The sequence below is a fragment of the Heterodontus francisci genome, unplaced genomic scaffold (genome assembly GCF_036365525.1).
Source record: "Heterodontus francisci isolate sHetFra1 unplaced genomic scaffold, sHetFra1.hap1 HAP1_SCAFFOLD_78_2, whole genome shotgun sequence".
Lineage (NCBI taxonomy): Eukaryota > Metazoa > Chordata > Chondrichthyes > Heterodontiformes > Heterodontidae > Heterodontus > Heterodontus francisci.
The window spans coordinates 1,248,285-1,255,566 of NW_027142277.1; positions in this window are offsets into that span (position 1 = coordinate 1,248,285).

Consider the following 7,282-nt stretch of genomic DNA (forward strand, 5'->3'; position numbering starts at 1 on the left):
GTGGGGATGTGTTTCAGTGTGTGGGGAAGGGGTTTCAGTGTGTGGGGATGTGTTTCAGTGTGTGGGGAAGTTGTTTCAGTGTGTCGGGAAGTATTACACTGTGTGCGGAAGGGGTTTCAGTGTGTGGGGAAGGGGTTTCAGTGTGTGGGGAATGTGTTTCAGTATGTGCGGAAGGGGTTTCAGTGTGTGGGGAAGTTGTTTCAGTGTGTGGGGAAGGTGATTCAGTGTGTGCAGACGGCGTTTCATTGTGTGGGGAAGTGGATTCAGTGTATGGGGACGGGGTTTCAGTGTGTGGGGAAGTTTTTTCAGTGTGTGGGGAAGGTGTTTCAGTGTGTGCGGAAGGGGTATCAGTGTCTGGGGAAGTTGTTTCAGTTTGTGGGGAAGGTGTTTCTGTGTGTGGGGATGTGTTTCAGTGTGTGGGGATGTGTTTCAGTGTGTGGTGAAGGGTTTCAGTGTGTGGGGATGTGTTTCATTGTGTGGGGAAGGGGTTTCAGTGTGTGCGGAAGGGGTTTGTGTTTATGGGGAAGGGGTTTCAGTGTGCGGGGAAGGTGTTTCAGTGTGTGTGGGGATGGGTTTCAGTGTGTGGGGAAGGTGTTTCACTGTGTGGGGAAGGTGTTTCAGTGTGTGTGGGGATGGATTTCAGTGTGTCGGGAAGGTGTTTCAGAGTGTGCGGAAGGGGTTTCAGTGTGTGGGGAATGGGTTTCAGTGTGTGGGGAAGGTGTTTCAGTGTGTGCGGTTGGGGTTTCAGTGTGTGGGGATGGGTTTCAGTGTGTGCGGAAGGGGTTTCAGTGTGTCGGGAAGGTGTTTCAGTGTGTGGGGAAGGGGTTTCAGTGTGCGGGTAAGGGGTTTCAGTGTGTGGGGAAGTGGTATCAGTGTTTGGGGAAGTTGTTTCAGTGTGTTTGGATGTGTTTCAGTGTGAGGGGATGGGGATTCAGTGTGTGGGGAAGTTGTTTCAGTGTGTGGGGAAGGGGTTTCAGTGTGTGGGTACCGGTTTCAGTGTGTGCGGAAGGGGTTTCAGTGTTTGGGGAAGGATTTCAGTGTGTGGGGAAGGTGTTTCACAGTGTGGGGAAGGTGTTTCAGTGTGTGGGGATGGGGTTTCAGTGTGTGGGGATGTGTTTCAGTGTGTGGGGAAGGGGTTTCAGTGTGTGGGGATGTGTTTCAGTGTGTGGGGAAGTTGTTTCAGTGTGTCGGGAAGTGTTACACTGTGTGCGGAAGGGGTTTCAGTGTGTGGGGAAGGGGTTTCAGTGTGTGGGGAATGTGTTTCAGTATGTGCGGAAGGGGTTTCAGTGTGTGGGGAAGTTGTTTCAGTGTGTGGGTAAGGTGATTCAGTGTGTGCGGACGGCGTTTCATTGTGTGGGGAAGTGGATTCAGTGTGTGGGGACGGGGTTTCAGTGTGTGGGGCAGTTTTTTCAGTGTGTGGGGAAGGTGTTTCAGTGTGTGCGGAAGGGGTATCAGTGTCTGGGGAAGTTGTTTCAGTTTGTGGGGAAGGTGTTTCTGTGTGTGGGGATGTGTTTCAGTGTGTGGGGATGTGTTTCAGTGTGTGGGGAAGGGTTTCAGAGGGTGGGGATGTGTTTCATTGTGTGGGGAAGGGGTTTCAGTGTGTGGGAAAGGGGTTTCAGTGAGTGGGGTTGGGGTTTCAGTGTGTGGGGATGGGTTTCAGTGTGTGCGGAAGGGGTTTCAGTGTGTCGGGAAGGTGTTTCAGTGTGTGGGGAAGGGATTTCAGTGTGCGGGTGAGGGGTTTCAGTGTGTGGGGAAGTGGTATCAGTGTTTGGGGAAGTTGTTTCAGTGTGTTTGGATGTGTTTCAGTGTGAGGGGATGGGGATTCAGTGTGTGGGGAAGGTGTTTCAGTGTGTGGGGAAGGGGTTTCAGTGTGTGGGGAATGGGTTTCAGTGTGTGGGGAAGGTGTTTCAGTGTGTGGGGAAGGTGTTTCACTGTGTGGGGAAGGTGTTTCAGTGTGTGTAGGGATGGATTTCAGTGTGCGGGGAAGGTGTTTCAGAGTGTGCGGAAGGGGTTTCAGTGTGTGGGGAATGGGTTTCAGTGTGTGGGGAAGGTGTTTCAGTGTGTGGGGAAGGGTTTCAGTGCGTGTGGGGAAGGGTTTCAGTGTGTGGGGAAGGGGTTTCAGTCAGCGGGCATGTGTTTCAGTGTGTGGGGAAGGTGTCTCAGTGTGTGGGTAAGTTGTTTCAGTGTGTGGGGTAGGTGTTTCAGTGTGTGGGGAAGGGTTCCAGTGTGTGGGGAAGGGTTTCAGTGTTTGGGGAAGGGGTTTCAGTGTGTGGGGAAGGGGTTTCAGTGTGTGGGGAATGTGTTTCAGTGTGTGGGGAACGTGTTTCAGTGTTTTGGGGAAGGTGTTTCAGTCAGCGGGCATGTGTTTCAGTGTGTGGGGAAGGTGTTTCAGTGTGTGAGGAAGGTGTTTCAGTGTGCGGGGAATATGTTTCAGTGTGTGGGGAAGGGGTTTCAGTGTGTGGGGGTGAGGTTTCAGTGTGTGGGGATGGGTTTCAGTGTGTGCAGAAGGGGTTTCAGTGTGTGCAGAAGGGGTTTCAGTGTGTGGGGAAGGGGTTTCAGTGTGTGGGGAAGGGGTTTGAGAGTGTGGGGAAGGGGTATCAATGTTTGGGGAAGTTGTTTCAGTGTGTGGGGATTTGTTTCAGTGTGAGGGGATGGGGATTCATTGTGTGGGGAAGGTGTTTCAGTGTGCGGGGAAGGGGTTTCAGTGTGTGGGGATGGGTTTCAGTGTGTGGGGAAGGTGTTTCATTGTGTGGGGAAGGAGTTTCAGTGTGTGTGTGGATGGATTTCAGTGTGTGGGGAAGGTGTTTCAGAGTGTGCGGAAGGGGTTTCAGTGTGTGGGGAATGGGTTTCAGTGTGTGGGGAAGGTGTTTCAGTGTGTGGGGAAGGTGTTTCAGTGTGTGGGGTAGGGTTTCAGTGTGTGGGGAAGGGGTTTCAGTGTCTGGGGAAGGTGTCTCAGTGTGTGGGGATGGGTTTCAGTGTTTGGGGAAGGTGTTTCATTGTGTGGGGAAGATGTTTCAGTGTGTGGGGAAGGGGTTTCATTGTGTGGGGAAGGTGTTTCAGTGTTTGGGGAGGGGTTTCAGTGTGCGGGGAAGTGTTTTAGTGTGCGGGGAAAGTTTTCAATGTGTGCGGAAGCTGTTTCAGTGTGTGCGGACGGGGTTTCAGTGTGTGGGGAAGGGGTTTTTGTGAGTGGGGATGTTTTTCAGTGTGTGGGGAAGGGGTTTCAGTGTGTGGGGAAGGGTTACATTGTGTGCGGAAGGGGTTTCAGTGTGTGGGGAAGAGGTTTCAATGTTTGGGGAAGGTGTTTCAGTGTGTGCGGAAGGGGTTTGAGTTTATGGGGAAGGGGTTTCAGTGTGCGGGGAAGGTGTTTCAGTGTGTGTGGGGATGGGTTTCAGTGTGTGGGGAAGGTGTTTCACTGTGTGGGGAAGGTGTTTCAGTGTGTGTGGGGATGGATTTCAGTGTGTGGGGAAGGTGTTTCAGAGTGTGCGGAAGGGGTTTCAGTGTGTGGGGAATGGGTTTCAGTGTGTGGGGAAGGTGTTTCAGTGTGTGGGGAAGGGTTTCAGTGTGTGTGGGGAAGGGTTTCAGTGTGTGGGGAAGGGGTTTCTGTGTGTGGGGAAGGGGTTTCAGTGTCTGGGGAAGGTGTCTCAGTGTGTGGGGTAGGGATTCAGAGTGTGGGGAAGGGGTTTCAGTGTGTGGGGAAGGTGTTTCAGTGTTTGGGGAGGGGTTTCAGTGTGTGGGGAAGTGTTTCACTGTGTGGAGAAGGGTTTCAGTGTGTGGAGAAGTGTTTCAGTGTGTGGGGAAGTGGTTTCAGTCTGTGGGGAATGTGTTTCAGTGTGTGGGGAATGTGTTTCAGTGTGTGGGGATGTGTTTCAGTGTGTAGTGAAGGTGTTTCAGTATGTGGGGAAGGGGCTCCAGTGTGTGGGGAAGCTGTTTCAGTGTGTGGGGATGTGTTTCAGTGTGTGCGGAAGTTGTTTCAGTGTGTGGGGAATGTGTTTCAGTGTTTGGGGAAGGAATTCAGTGTGTGGGGAAGGTGTTTCACAGTGTGGGGAAGGTGTTTCAGTGTGTGGGGATGGGGTTTCAGTGTGTGGGGATGTGTTTCAGTGTGTGGGGTAGGGGTTCCAGTGTGTGGGGATGTGTTTCAGTGTGTGGGGAAGTTGTTTCAGTGTGTCGGGAAGTATTACACTGTGTGCGGAAGGGGTTTCAGTGTGTGGGGAAGGGGTTTCAGTGTGTGGGGAATGTGTTTCAGTATGTGCGGAAGGGGTTTCAGTGTGTGGGGAAGTTGTTTCAGTGTGTGGGGAAGGTGATTCAGTGTGTGCAGACGGCGTTTCATTGTGTGGGGAAGTGGATTCAGTGTATGGGGACGGGGTTTCAGTGTGTGGGGAAGTTTTTTCAGTGTGTGGGGAAGGTGTTTCAGTGTGTGCGGAAGGGGTATCAGTGTCTGGGGAAGTTGTTTCAGTTTGTGGGGAAGGTGTTTCTGTGTGTGGGGATGTGTTTCAGTGTGTGGGGATGTGTTTCAGTGTGTGGTGAAGGGTTTCAGTGTGTGGGGATGTGTTTCATTGTGTGGGGAAGGGGTTTCAGTGTGTGCGGAAGGGGTTTGTGTTTATGGGGAAGGGGTTTCAGTGTGCGGGGAAGGTGTTTCAGTGTGTGTGGGGATGGGTTTCAGTGTGTGGGGAAGGTGTTTCAATGTGTGGGGAAGGTGTTTCAGTGTGTGTGGGGATGGATTTCAGTGTGTCGGGAAGGTGTTTCAGAGTGTGCGGAAGGGGTTTCAGTGTGTGGGGAATGGGTTTCAGTGTGTGGGGAAGGTGTTTCAGTGTGTGCGGTTGGGGTTTCAGTGTGTGGGGATGGGTTTCAGTGTGTGCGGAAGGGGTTTCAGTGTGTCGGGAAGGTGTTTCAGTGTGTGGGGAAGGGGTTTCAGTGTGCGGGTAAGGGGTTTCAGTGTGTGGGGAAGTGGTATCAGTGTTTGGGGAAGTTGTTTCAGTGTGTTTGGATGTGTTTCAGTGTGAGGGGATGGGGATTCAGTGTGTGGGGAAGTTGTTTCAGTGTGTGGGGAAGGGGTTTCAGTGTGTGGGTACCGGTTTCAGTGTGTGCGGAAGGGGTTTCAGTGTTTGGGGAAGGATTTCAGTGTGTGGGGAAGGTGTTTCACAGTGTGGGGAAGGTGTTTCAGTGTGTGGGGATGGGGTTTCAGTGTGTGGGGATGTGTTTCAGTGTGTGGGGAAGGGGTTTCAGTGTGTGGGGATGTGTTTCAGTGTGTGGGGAAGTTGTTTCAGTGTGTCGGGAAGTATTACACTGTGTGCGGAAGGGGTTTCAGTGTGTGGGGAAGGGGTTTCAGTGTGTGGGGAATGTGTTTCAGTATGTGCGGAAGGGGTTTCAGTGTGTGGGGAAGTTGTTTCAGTGTGTGGGGAAGGTGATTCAGTGTGTGCAGACGGCGTTTCATTGTGTGGGGAAGTGGATTCAGTGTATGGGGACGGGGTTTCAGTGTGTGGGGAAGTTTTTTCAGTGTGTGGGGAAGGTGTTTCAGTGTGTGCGGAAGGGGTATCAGTGTCTGGGGAAGTTGTTTCAGTTTGTGGGGAAGGTGTTTCTGTGTGTGGGGATGTGTTTCAGTGTGTGGGGATGTGTTTCAGTGTGTGGTGAAGGGTTTCAGTGTGTGGGGATGTGTTTCATTGTGTGGGGAAGGGGTTTCAGTGTGTGCGGAAGGGGTTTGTGTTTATGGGGAAGGGGTTTCAGTGTGCGGGGAAGGTGTTTCAGTGTGTGTGGGGATGGGTTTCAGTGTGTGGGGAAGGTGTTTCACTGTGTGGGGAAGGTGTTTCAGTGTGTGTGGGGATGGATTTCAGTGTGTCGGGAAGGTGTTTCAGAGTGTGCGGAAGGGGTTTCAGTGTGTGGGGAATGGGTTTCAGTGTGTGGGGAAGGTGTTTCAGTGTGTGCAGTTGGGGTTTCAGTGTGTGGGGATGGGTTTCAGTGTGTGCGGAAGGGGTTTCAGTGTGTCGGGAAGGTGTTTCAGTGTGTGGGGAAGGGGTTTCAGTGTGCGGGTAAGGGGTTTCAGTGTGTGGGGAAGTGGTATCAGTGTTTGGGGAAGTTGTTTCAGTGTGTTTGGATGTGTTTCAGTGTGAGGGGATGGGGATTCAGTGTGTGGGGAAGTTGTTTCAGTGTGTGGGGAAGGGGTTTCAGTGTGTGGGTACCGGTTTCAGTGTGTGCGGAAGGGGTTTCAGTGTTTGGGGAAGGATTTCAGTGTGTGGGGAAGGTGTTTCACAGTGTGGGGAAGGTGTTTCAGTGTGTGGGGATGGGGTTTCAGTGTGTGGGGATGTGTTTCAGTGTGTGGGGAAGGGGTTTCAGTGTGTGGGGATGTGTTTCAGTGTGTGGGGAAGTTGTTTCAGTGTGTCGGGAAGTGTTACACTGTGTGCGGAAGGGGTTTCAGTGTGTGGGGAAGGGGTTTCAGTGTGTGGGGAATGTGTTTCAGTATGTGCGGAAGGGGTTTCAGTGTGTGGGGAAGTTGTTTCAGTGTGTGGGTAAGGTGATTCAGTGTGTGCGGACGGCGTTTCATTGTGTGGGGAAGTGGATTCAGTGTGTGGGGACGGGGTTTCAGTGTGTGGGGCAGTTTTTTCAGTGTGTGGGGAAGGTGTTTCAGTGTGTGCGGAAGGGGTATCAGTGTCTGGGGAAGTTGTTTCAGTTTGTGGGGAAGGTGTTTCTGTGTGTGGGGATGTGTTTCAGTGTGTGGGGATGTGTTTCAGTGTGTGGGGAAGGGTTTCAGAGGGTGGGGATGTGTTTCATTGTGTGGGGAAGGGGTTTCAGTGTGTGGGAAAGGGGTTTCAGTGAGTGGGGTTGGGGTTTCAGTGTGTGGGGATGGGTTTCAGTGTGTGCGGAAGGGGTTTCAGTGTGTCGGGAAGGTGTTTCAGTGTGTGGGGAAGGGATTTCAGTGTGCGGGTGAGGGGTTTCAGTGTGTGGGGAAGTGGTATCAGTGTTTGGGGAAGTTGTTTCAGTGTGTTTGGATGTGTTTCAGTGTGAGGGGATGGGGATTCAGTGTGTGGGGAAGTTGTTTCAGTGTGTGGGGAAGGGGTTTCAGTGTGTGGGTACCGGTTTCAGTGTGTGCGGAAGGGGTTTCAGTGTTTGGGGAAGGATTTCAGTGTGTGGGGAAGGTGTTTCACAGTGTGGGGAAGGTGTTTCAGTGTGTGGGGATGGGGTTTCAGTGTGTGGGGATGTGTTTCAGTGTGTGGGGAAGGGGTTTCAGTGTGTGGGGATGTGTTTCAGTGTGTGGGGAAGTTGTTTCAGTGTGTCGGGAAGTGTTACACTG